Source organism: Nymphaea colorata, unplaced genomic scaffold, assembly GCF_008831285.2.
Source record: "Nymphaea colorata isolate Beijing-Zhang1983 unplaced genomic scaffold, ASM883128v2 scaffold0027, whole genome shotgun sequence".
Classification (NCBI taxonomy): Eukaryota; Viridiplantae; Streptophyta; class Magnoliopsida; order Nymphaeales; family Nymphaeaceae; genus Nymphaea; species Nymphaea colorata.
In genome coordinates, this window is record NW_022204533.1 from 7,501 (window position 1) to 20,878 (window position 13,378).

The 13,378-nt window shown below is 38.3% G+C and overlaps 1 pseudogene; it reads left to right on the forward strand.

Annotated features, from left to right (window-relative positions):
* Positions 1-12,512, forward strand: part of LOC126409279 (30S ribosomal protein S7, chloroplastic-like) — a 16,892-nt pseudogene extending 4,380 nt beyond the window's left edge.
* Positions 12,513-13,378: the final 866 nt, after the last annotated feature.

Here is a 13,378-nt window from a genome sequence, read left to right on the forward strand (position 1 = left end):
AACCATTTCATCGGACATGCGCATTTTTGATTTTCCAATGGATTTACATGTTTCATTAATGGAAATTGTTTGATGTAGTGAGTAATAGGTTCTGGTTGTTCGCCGTTCCAGAATTCTTGTTTAGGCAGTTCATACCATCCATACATAGTGTTTTGATCTAAGATTTCAATTGTTCCATGTTTCAGCAGTAGCATATTGCTCCATGGAGCTAAGGTCCAAAATATGGAATAAACAAGTGTTTCCACGACTCTACCACCCGGTCAATTCTGTTCCACTTAATCCCTCTTTCACGGCCACATATCTTTCCGGCTAAGGAATGGGAAATCTTTCTCCTGGTGCATGAATCAAATGTTTCATTTCATCCGGGAAAAGCCATCTCTTTCTCAACAATGTCTTTGTCATTTGATCCAATAGCGTTCCGTTATTAGATAGGAACAGATTTGATAAATACTGATAACTCTCGGATAGAGTATTAGAACGGAAAGATCCATTAGATAATGAACTATTAGTATTAGTTCTAAGCCATCTCTGGCGATGAATCAACAATTCGAAGTGCTTTTCTTGCGTATTCTTGATCAACCAGCGTTGATATATAGATGTAGGAGAATTTGTTTGGGAAGTAATAAGTCCCTTTGACATCTCTTCATCTGCAAAAGATTCTCGACGTGAAAACACAGAGACAAAGGGCTGATCTTTGAATAGGAAAAAGAATTGATCTGCAGGGTCCCAAATGAATTGGCTTATTCGAAAAAACCCTTGTTCTTTGGAAGATCTATCTCGTGTCTGGTACTGCACGGTTCCACTCCGCAAGAACTCCGAATCATTCTCTTGAAGCTTATCCTCTTTATGATAAATGATCCGCTTGTCCCGAAATGACCTGACCCAATAGGGAAATCCCAATTTATTGGGCCTTTCGATAAAATCAAATAGATTGCCATGAGGGCGCCATAGTCTAGGAGCCCAAACTATGTGATTGAATAAATCCTCATCCTCCTTTATCTGTTGCAGGTCGAGGGTTCCTTCTCCTTCCCCTTCTTCAAACCCCGATTCGTATTTTTCATATAGAAATCTCTGATCAACGATAGAACAAGATCCATTTTGCATCATATCTAACTGATTCCTTGGTTCGGACCGAAGAAGCAATGTCACTCGATCATTATCAAACTGACTGCATTCTGTCCGTGAGTATCCCACCAGAGCGCTTTCTAATAGGCCATGAACTAGATCAGAATCATTCTCAACGAATCCATAAGAAGTGATCCAATTTTGTTCATCGGGTCCCCAAAGATCTTGAGCGACCGATCCGGCAGAACAACTCAAAAGATAAAGAAGTATCGTTAATTTCTTCATGCTCGTTCCAAGTTCGAAGTACCATTTGGACAAATAAGAATCCCCTTCCTTACATGATTTCTTCTTCATATAGATAGATATAGGATCTATGGAGCAATTACTTAGAAGTACATTTTGTGCAACAGCCCTTCCTATCTGATAGAAAAGGATCTCATGATACTGAACGGATCTTACCTGGGATCGCAAATCCCAAGTTTGTCTATGAAGAGCTGATCTAATTGTATTAGTGTCTATAATTGATTTCTTTTGTGTAATACTAATTGATAGGACCTCATTGGTAAGTGCTACAAGATCTCGTGCATTGGAACCCATGGTTATGGATCCGAATCCATTAGTATGGGACATTTTCTTTTCCAAGCGGAATCCCCTAGTATATGAAAGAATGAAAAAGTGCTTTCGTTGTTGTGGAATAAGAAGCCTTCGTATCTTAATGCATGTATTTGATTTATTCGGAGCTATTAGAGCGGGATCCACTTTTTGGGGAATATGAGTCGAAGCAATAACAAGAATATTTCTAGTGGAACATCTTTCACAATCCCTGGGGAGATGGTTCACTAATAGACCGAGGGATAAGTAATTCGACTCATTCACATAAAGATCATGAATGTTTGGAATCCATATTATGCAAGGAGACATTGCTTTTGCTAATTCTAATGGAAGGGTGATCTCAAATTGGTCTATTTTCGGCGTCATATACATAGTTAGCACATTCGGCATAGTTAGCAGCTCCGTATCAAGGTCATCATCGTCACGATCATCAATATCGATATCGTCACGATCCTCAATATCGATATCATCAATAAGATAACCTTGATTGTCATCCAGGAACTTGTTCGGAAATACCGTAATGAAGGGAACATAGGAGTTTGTCACTCGGTATTTGACAAAATATGATCGTCCAGTTCCTATAAAACCTATCACTAAAATACCCCTAGAAGGGGGTAGGGCTAAGCGGAGCGAAAAGGGTTTTCCATGAGATGGGAAATGAGAACTATTAGCCCCACACGGGGTTTGTGAATAAGTAATTGTCTGATAATGAGCAAGGAATATCCGTCTTTCTGCTAAACAGGATCTATTGAACTCATAATTCATTAGATACCTTTTTTGAATGTCAACTAAGTATCGTAAGTAAATGGATCCCGGTTGTTCAATCATTTGATAACCAGAGTCATTCTTTGATAAATGATCACTATGAGTCAGACTCAATAGAATTTGATCAATCCTTTTTTCTGTCGTTAAGGTGGAGAACTGAACTAAGAATTCTCTTTCTGCATCATCAATCCAATCACTGTTCGCGACCCAGGATTCTATTTGATCATCAATCCAATCACTGTTCACGTTTTTTCTTATCAATGAATAGATCTCTTTACTTGTACGACTTAGATGTCTCGTATTTCTCGAAAAAGTGATTGAATTGATGGGATTTGGTATGATACTTATGAGATAGATGATATCGATGAGATTGATATTCAAATCTTTCTTCTTAGAACGTATTGATTTGACCCCATAAGTGGGACCACCACTCAATAGCATGTTGCCACCAGAAGCAGAACTCCGTATTTCTTCCAGAGAATCTCCTAATTGTTCCAGAGCAACTAGAAAGAGATTCTTTAACCAGAAAGAATTCAGTTCAGGTGGAGGATACCTATCCAGAAGTTTTCGCAACTCAATCATGTATGATGGAATCATCAAAGATTTGATCTTTTCTAACTCTGTCTGTAACTCACTAGAGACTCGGGAAATAAAGAGAAGATGCGTACGAACGAGATATCCAGCAACAAGAAGAAGGAAAAGGATTGAATAGAGGAACTCCCGAGCATTTGGTGATCTCAGATGTGTCCACTTCAATGGAACGGGTGACTCATTATTTCGATGAATCATTTCTTCGGGCAGAAGAAGATTCTGTAAACACTTACTCGAAATCTCACTTATCAGATTCCATCGTGGAAGAATCGCCCACAATGGAATCTGAAGAATTGACCATGATATATCTGATCCATGCATAATATCATAAAAAAAGGATACAAATTTGTGACTGCTACTTAGTATCGGCAATGGGTCTGAAAAAGTATCTAAAAGGATGAAATTTATATATTTGCACCCTGCCGAAGTAAGGAACCATGGCATATACGTTTGGAACAGATTCCATTTTGAGAGATTTGAAAAAGCACTATCTCGTTGAAAGGCTCTATACATCTGCCGTTTCTCAACGCATTTCTTTAGACAAAGATTCCGTTTTTTTGCGGATGGTAAATCTTTCTCAGAACATGGAGTGTGAATCAAACCCATGTTTGAATTGAAACTGAGATACTGATGCAAGTTCTTCCCTTCTGAATCAGATAGATTCATATCTGAAAGAGGCTGACAATAAGTTGAAAGAGGCTGAGATTTGTACAAGTTATACGTTTCGTCACCACTTTGTGGAAAATCGTTAGGTATGAATATGTCAGATACCTGTGACTCGATTGGTGAAATAGTATCTCTCTCCAAAAAAACATGTTTTTTTTTACCGACGCACAAAGAAAATATCTTGTTGCGGATGAACGAGATATGGAGGAATTGTCCATATGTAAGATCATAATTATCGATACGGGTCTTTTCCGCATAAAAAGGGAATCTTTTGTTAGAATAGAAGCAGAAGTGATGTGGATTATTCAAGAATCGAAGTAGATTTGCTTTATAAAAAGAAGATATCAATGAACTTCTATGAAATGGTTTCACGGGATTCAGCCAATTGTCCCGATCGTGGGATATCATTGAGAAATAGGAATCGGTGTTATCAAAGAATTTCCTGCGATTATTCCTAGTATGGAGTGAGTCAATCATCCACTTTGGTATCTTATTGAACAAAAATGCTGATATTGTTCCCCCATTGATCAAGAATTTCGATCTTTGGGAAGTATCATGATCATCCAATAAGAAGGGTTTCAATTTATTCAAATGAACGATTTGAACACCTATTGATTCTAACAACTGATTGCAGAGTTGATCATTCGGACCTTTCAATTCATAGATGTGGATCTCGGACCTATGAATGGGGATATTCCCGATACTCACAAAGAAAAAAGTAAGTGACTTAGACAAAAAGAGAAGTGACTTGGACAAAAAGAAATGAAGTGACTTAGACAAATCTTGTTTGTCGATAACCTTGGACCAATCAATCGAATGTTGATTAATACGTAATCGATCGAACACCACTTGAAAACGGTTCTTCTGTTCAGAAACGAAATGCTCCAAATGCTCCTGGAAATTCTTGCTCCCATTGGACCATTTGTATCTATATGCATTAGGATCCCGATTCATGGATCTCTCGGTTCGAGAAATAAGAGGATCGAACCATTTCTTCTGACTCTTTTTCACATTCGATAAATGTTGGTTGATCATATATTTCATTATAGTTATATGATTCAGAGTATCATTTCCTATTTGATCCCTTTGAATTCCATATTCGAAGTTGCGATCGGATCTATTCATTAAAAAGAATCTATTCGATAGATTTCTTATGTACCCATAGGTGCTATATTGGATTTGAATCAGATTTCGGATCAATCTATATTGATTGACTGCCTCCATTATGTTGTTGCTAGCAAATACCACTATTTTGGGTTTTGGATCTTCCAAACCATTCCTGCAGGAGATCCGGACCCATTTTTTTCTGATCCTTCGATAAAAAGATTCATTCTCTTCATCAAAAATATGAGGTAGAACCAATAAAGAGTTCTTTTTCGATTCATCCCTGGAGTTGAATACCTCATTCAAGAATTTTTTTTGATCCAACCCGTAGGAATCAATAGAAAAGGCAAATCCCTTATGATACACCGGATCAGGCTCGGTTATTGATAGAGTGAATAGATCTGCCATTTCTTGAAATCTCTCTTCTGATTCAAAATCGTGGTGCAACGTGTATCTCCCTTTGTTCCGGTCATGGAATAGATGGAATAAATCACAAAATGGGTTTTTGTTCAAGAATGAGATCTTATTAGAACTGTCCATATCCGGTTCATCCTTCGGAACCATATCACATCCCCGATCTGATGAAATAGGATGAATTGAGACGGTATTTTGTAAATACGTAATTATCTTGAATATATCAACCATTTCTTTCTTTTCCGATCGCCTGGAAGGGACAAAAGAAAAAACATCTTGTTGTTTCTTCAACAATTTCTGATCTCTAGTGAACCTCTCAGTAGCATTCGAAACCAGATGAAGTTCTGACCATCTGTCGGAGAAAAAAGAACGAATTGATCTTGTAGGATTCCCAAGAAATTCTTCGATTTTTTCCGGAAACAGATGATTATTCATCTGCTTTTCACGTTCCGTGAATAGCCGGGACATTGAGGAATATCCAGAAGGGTATTTCGGGAATCGATCTGATTCTATCTCTGTTCGTTCCGTTTGAAGAGAGGAAGGATCCCAAAGAATCAATCTTTCTTTTAGTTGCTGAATCTCTGTTTGATTGATCAATGTGTGATATTCCGAATCCTCATTCCTAATGGAATCGAAATGATCTCTGGATTGATCAGAAGATCCTTTCAATTGGCTAGAATCCGTTACTTGAACGAAAATAGATCTTGTGGAATCATATTGAATATTTGACGATACATTCCGTACCTTGCTAAAAAACCGATCCTTGTTTACCAACCACATATTGTCTAACCAAATCAAATTCTCTCTCGATACGTTCCTCAAAAAATCCGATTCGTGCTGATTCTTCCCCCAACTAACGAAGAGATCTTGGTGGAATTGCCACATATGAAATTGAGCACAATTTTGCAAAGAAATATCCCACTTGTTTCTCGAGAAGAGATGGGAAACATGCTCAATATCATTTGATGGAATAGTTGCCTCAGCTCCTTGTTGTTTGAGGAAACCCTCCACTTCAATTGGTCTTTTTTCACGAAAAGCAGACATGAGATAACAAATCAAGTGTTTCGCTAAGATTTCGAATAGCTGTCCCGAATTCAAATTGATTATGTTTCGCTTCTTCCTCGGAGAAACACGATCAAACAATTCCCAACCATGGTCCTTGCGGATCGGATCATCCATATAGGATACAAAAAGAAACTCCAGATATTTGATATCTTTCTCTTTGAATGAGATCTCAATTCCAGCTACTGTTTCATTAGATATCTTACAACTAGAATCCCTCTTTTTTCCGATCCAGTTCCTCCACCACCGCGAACCCCAGTTAGATTCAGGCATGATACACTTTTTAGTTATTGGGAGGACCCAAGTACTCTCTTTCGGATCCATGAAACAACTCTCAGAGATCTTTTTCCCTTTTGGAAGATACAGGAGCGAAACAATCAACCTATTGATATTGGGAGACCAAAAAGATTCTTCCAATGTATCATTTCTGGGTCCAATGGAATTCATAGGTATAGGAAGAAGCCCCATCAAATAGAGATTTTTTCTTTCGACCATATTTCGATTGTTAATACGATATATAAGGACCGCTACTACAAGCAGTACTACACCTTTGATCGTGAAAGTGAAATATCGATTGCTTGTTGAACCCTGTGAATCACGTGAAAGCAGGACACTCCAAGTTTGGGGGCCAAGGAGTTTCACAAAACGTTCTTGGTGGAAAAAAATGTGAGTGAAAGACACCACTGAATCGAATTTGGTCCATGAATCTAAGAAATAGCGAGAATTCTTGATCTCTCTCAATATCTCTCTCAATTCCAAAATACAGGATTTGAATTGATGCCGTTTCATTGATTTCTCCTAAACGAAAGATTATATTTCAATTGAAATCCACTTACACAAAGACAGCCCCCGTTGATGACGAGTCTCCGCGAAGCATCCATGGCTGAATGGTTAAAGCGCCCAACTCATAATTGGCAAATTCGTAGGTTCAATTCCTGCTGGATGCACGCGAATTGGAACGTTCAATAATAGAATTGGCTCCGTATCAACGGAATCTCATCATCCATAGATAACTAATTGGTATATTCATACTATAAGAATAAGATAGAAACGGTAGAAACGGTAAGAATTCTAATTCTTATAGATACTGGAACTCATAGGGAAGAAAATGGATTTATGGATGGAATCAAATATGCAGTATTTACAGAAAAAAGTATTCGGTTATTGGGGAACAATCAATATACTTCTAATGTCGAATCAGGATCAACTAGGACAGAAATAAAGCATTGGATCGAACTCTTCTTTGGTGTCAAGGTAGTAGCTATGAATAGCCATCGACTCCCGGGAAAGGGTAGAAGAATGGGACCTATTATGCGACATACAATGCATTACAGACGTATGATCATTACGCTTCAACCGGGTTATTCTATTCCACCTCTTATAGAGAAAAGAACTTAAATAAAAAAAAATAAATACTTAATAACATGGCCATACATTTATACAAAACTTCTACCCCTAGCACACGCAAAGGAGCCGTAGACAGTCAAGCGAAATCCAATCCACGAACAAATTTGATCTATGGACAGCATCGTTGTGGTAAAGGTCGTAATGCCAGAGGAATCATTACCGCAAGGCATAGAGGGGGAGGTCATAAGCGTCTATACCGTAAAATCGATTTTCGACGGAATGCAAAAGACATATCTGGTAGAATCGTAACCATAGAATACGACCCTAATCGAAATGCATACATTTGTCTCATACACTATGGGGATGGTGAGAAGAGATATATTTTACATCCCAGAGGGGCTATAATTGGAGATACCATTGTTTCTGGTACAGAAGTTCCTATATCAATGGGAAATGCCCTACCTTTGAGTGCGGTTTGAACTATTGATTTACGTAATTGGAAGTAACCAATTAGGTTTACGACAAAACCTAGAAATCGATCACTGATCCAATTTGAGTACCTCTACGGGATAGACCTCAACAGAAAACTGAAGAGTAACGGCAGCAGGTGATTGAGTTCAGTGGTTCCTCATATAAAATTATTGACTCTAGAGATATGGTAATATGGAGAAGACAAAATTGTTTGAAGCACGGATAGAACCGGAAGCGCCCCTTGTTTCAAAGAGAGGAGGATGGGTTATTCACATTTCATTTGATGGTCAGAGGCGAATTGAAAGCTAAGCAGTGGTAATTCTAAAGATCCCCCGGGGGAAAAATAGAGATGTCTCCTACGTTACCCGTAATATGTGGAATGGAAGTATCGACGTAATTTCATAGAGTCATTCGGTCTGAGTGCTACATGAAGAACATAAGCCAGATGACGGAATGGGGAGACCTAGGATGTAGAAGATCGTAGCATGAGTGATTCGGCAGATTTGGATTCCTATATATCCACTCATGTGGTACTTCATCATACGATTCATATAAGATCCATCTGTCTAGATATCATCATCTACATCCAGAAAGCCGTATGCTTTGGAAGAAGCTTGTACAGTTTGGGAAGGGGTTTTGATTGATCAAAAAGAAGAATCTACTTCAACCGATATGCCCTTAGGCACGGCCATACATAACATAGAAATAACACTTGGAAAGGGTGGACAATTAGCTAGAGCAGCAGGTGCTGTAGCGAAACTGATTGCAAAAGAGGGTAAATCGGCCACATTAAGATTACCATCTGGAGAGGTTCGTTTGATATCCAAAAACTGCTCAGCAACAGTCGGACAAGTGGGTAATGTCGGGGCGAACCAGAAAAGTTTGGGTAGAGCCGGATCTAAATGTTGGCTAGGTAAGCGTCCTGTAGTAAGAGGAGTAGTTATGAACCCTGTAGACCATCCCCATGGAGGTGGTGAAGGGAGGGCCCCGATTGGTAGAAAAAAACCCACAACTCCTTGGGGTTATCCCGCGCTTGGAAGAAGGAGTAGGAAAAGGAATAAATATAGTGATATTTTTATTCTTCGTCGCCGTAAATAGAAAGAGAAAGAAAAAATAATGAATGATGTAAAATTAAATCAAATTGGTTTTTTCGTCTTCACAAAATGAAAAAATGAAAAGAAGGGGGAGTAATCACTTGTGGCCCGTTCATCTAAAAAAAATCCTTTTGTGGCTAATCACTTATTAAGTAAAATTGAGAAGCTCAACAAGGCAGAGGAAAGAAGTATAATAGTAACTTGGTCCCGAGCATCGACCATTATATTTGCAATGGTCGGTCATACAATTGCTGTTCATAACGGAAAGGAGCATTTACCTATTTATATAACGGAGCGTATGGTGGGTCACAAATTGGGAGAATTCGCGCCTACTCTGACTTTCCGGGGACACGCGAGAAACGATAATAGATCTCGGCGATAATGATAATATTAATATAGTTAATGTATTAATGTAATCAAAAGTTAAATAAGTGCTCTCATGATTTATTCTTATTTTTATTGGTGTGTGTGAGGTAAAACCCTATGACTATGATAAAGAAGACCTCGGGTACAGAAATACGAGCTTTAGCTCGACATATAGGTATGTCTGCTCAAAAAGCACGAAGGGTAATTGATCAAATTCGCGGTTGCTCCTATGAGCAAACACTTATGATACTGGAACTCATGCCTTATCGAGCATGTTACCCCATTTTCAAATTAGTTTATTCCGCAGCAGCAAATGCTAGTCACAATAGGGGTTTGAAAGAAGCTGATTTATTTATTAGTAAAGCCGAAGTCAACGAAGGTGTTATCGTCAAAAGGTTAAAACCGCGAGCTCGGGGACGTAGTTACCCAATAAAAAGACCCACCTGTCATATAACTATTGTATTGAGCGAAAGACCTAACTTCAATTTAAAAAATATTTGATTTTCAAAACATGACTTTTAGTTTAGAAAGAGAATATTGGTAGGTAGATATGGGACAGAAAATAAATCCACTTGGTTTCAGACTTGGTACAACCCAAAGTCATCGTTCCTTTTGGTTCGCACAACCAAAAAATTATTCCAAAGGTCTCCAGGAAGATGAAAAAATACGGGATTGTATCAAGAATTATGTACAAAAACATATGAGAATATCCTCAGGTTTTGAAGGAATTGCACGTATAGATATTAAAAAAAGAATCGATTTGATCCAAGTCATAATTCATATTGGATTCGCCAATATGTTAATAGAGGGTCGAGCCCGAGGAATCGAAGAATTACAGACTAATGTACAAAAAAGCTTTCATTCTGTGAACCGAAGACTCAACATTGCTATCGCAAGAGTTGCAAGACCTTACGGGCAACCTAATATTCTTGCAGAATATATCGCTCTGCAATTAAAGAATAGAGTTTCCTTTAGAAAGGCAATGAAAAAAGCTATTGAATTAGCTGAACAAGCGGATGCAAAGGGAATTCAGGTACAAATTGCAGGACGTCTCAATGGAAACGAAATTGCCCGCGTTGAATGGATTAGAGAAGGTAGGGTTCCCCTACAGACCATTCGAGTGAAAATTGATTATTGTTCCTATCCAGTTCGAACTATCTATGGAGTATTAGGGATAAAAATTTGGATATTTTTGGATGAAGAGTAATGGCTCCTTTTCTTGCGATTCTATTCATGGATACTTATCCATGGACAGGGCAAAAAACTCAATTTAGTTTAGGTCTTTTTCCGTTTAGTCAAAACGGATCAATTATATATGTTTGAATAACAATTCGATTTACCACTTTGATATGATAGAATTGCTATGCTTAGTGTGTGACTCGTTGGGACTAAAAGAAAGAATTGGACCCTACCTAATATAAATATAAATTAATAACCAGCTCATTGCTTCGTATTCTCAAGATCCAAGGAATCGGTCATTATATGAGATAATAATCATATATTTGTAGCAACTGAAATCCTTTTTCAATAAAGTAAAAATGAATCTTGATTGATTGTGTAAGTTGTGAAACCAAAATAGAGGGATGCGGATGAATGGAAGGATGAGAGAAAGAGAGAAGGGGAAAAGAAATGATATATTATTCCAATATGTATGGTCTATGAATCATTTAGAAAGGGCAATGTGATAAGGCATCATATACTATAATATAATTCCATCTATAATTGAGATAGATTTCAAAAATAAAGAGCATTGGTCGATAGAGACTGAGGAGATTGACTCAGGGACAGATTAAATTAGAAGCTCCATTGCAGAATTCAGACTCGACATTAATGGAGGAGAAGCTATGGAACGACGGAACCTGTGACTGCGGAGGATTCGATTGAAACGAATCCTATGATTCACTGGACGGGATGGCGGAACGCGCCGGGAACGAACTGATTTCTTCGAAGAGGTTATGGAGCGACCCTACGAATAAGCAGATAAATATAAAGAGTAAATTTCGCCCGCGAATTTCATCCATTAAATAATCCTAATATTATTTATTGTTTATTTATCGTTTCATTCGCGAGGAGCTGGATGAGAAGAAACTCTCATGTCCGGTTCTGTGTAGAGATGGAATTGAGACACTACCATCAACTATACCCAAGAACCAGGTTTCGTAACAACATAGAGGAAGATGAAGGAGTATCTTTCGGGGCAATCGTATTTGTTTCGGTAAATATGCGCTTCAGGCACTTGACCCGCTTGGATCACATCTAGACAAATAGAAGCAGGGCGCCGCGCAATGACAGATTGCCGTCGTGGCGGAAAATATGGGTACGTATATTCCCGACAACCGTTAACTAAGACCCGCGGAAACGTATGGGTTCGGGGAGGGATCTCCTGAATATTGGGTATCCGTCGTTAAACGGATCGATACTTTATGAAATGGGCGGAGTATCAGAACCGTAGCCAGAGCCGCTATGGAAATAGCGGCGCGCAAAATGCCTATACGAACAAATTCGTTATTGCGGAATAGGATATCGGACAAAGGGATATTTATGAATGATGAAAATATAATCTATAATCGCTGGTTTACTTATTTCTGGACAGAAATTTTCTTTTCCCCTCGCCTCTTGCATTGAAAGAACTCAATAAAGAAAGATGATTCAACCTCAGACCTTTTTGAATGTAGCGGACAGCGGAGCTCGAAAATTGATGTGTATTCGAATCATAGGAGCTAGTAATTACCGATATGCTCATATCGGTGACGTTATTGTTGCTGTATCAAAGAAGCAGTGCCAAATATGCCCCTGGAAAGATCAGAAGTAATCAGAGCTGTAATTGTACGTACATGTAAAGAACTCAAGCGCGACAACGGTATGATAATCCGGTATGATGAAATGCAGCAGTTGTCATTGATCAAGAAGGAATCCAAAGGCACCGAGTTTTTGGTTCGATTGCTCGTGAATTGAGACAGTTAAATTTCACTAAGATAGTCTCATTAGCTCCGAAGTATTATAAATAATGAACGCTAGTAGACGAGACAATGGGTAGTAGGGTCTTTGAAATGGATAATTAGTAGATTATGTCTCAGGCATATACCTTTAATGAAAATAAAAAAGAACATGTTGATTATATAAAGCAAAAAAAATGATAGTTGTCATGGGTAGAGCACTATTGCGATATAATACTTATATAAGAAATGCTGACATGGATAAAAAAGGAACAGTTCGAATACCATCCACTAATATTACCGAAAACATTGTGAAAATACTTCTACGAGAGGGTTTTATCGAAATGTTAGGAAGCACCGGGAAAACAACAAGGATTTCTTGGTTTTAACCTACGACATAGAAGAAATAGGAAAGAGCACATAGAATATTTTAAGCGTATCAGCAGACCAGGTCTGCGAATCTATTCAACTCTCAACGAATTCCTAGGATTTCAGGCGGGATAGGGGTTGTAATTCTTTCTACTTCTAGGGGTATAATGACAGATCGAGAAGCTCGACTAGAAGAATTGGAGGAGAAATTTTGTTTTATATATGGTGAGGTGATCATCTGGTATACGAATTTGATACGTAACTTCCTATTTATGAAAAGAGAGTAGAGGTGGGTTGTCTAATGTCACTCTCCTACATTGTTAATACTTCAAGGAGGTTACTGGAATGAAAGAACAAAATTGATCCATGAGGTTTAATTACTGAATCACTTCCCATGGCATGTTCTGGGTTCGCTTAGATAACGAGACTGGTTCTAGGTTATGTTTCAGGGCGGATACGACGTAGTTTTATACGAATACTACCAGGAGATAGAGTAAAATAGAAGTCAGCCGTTAT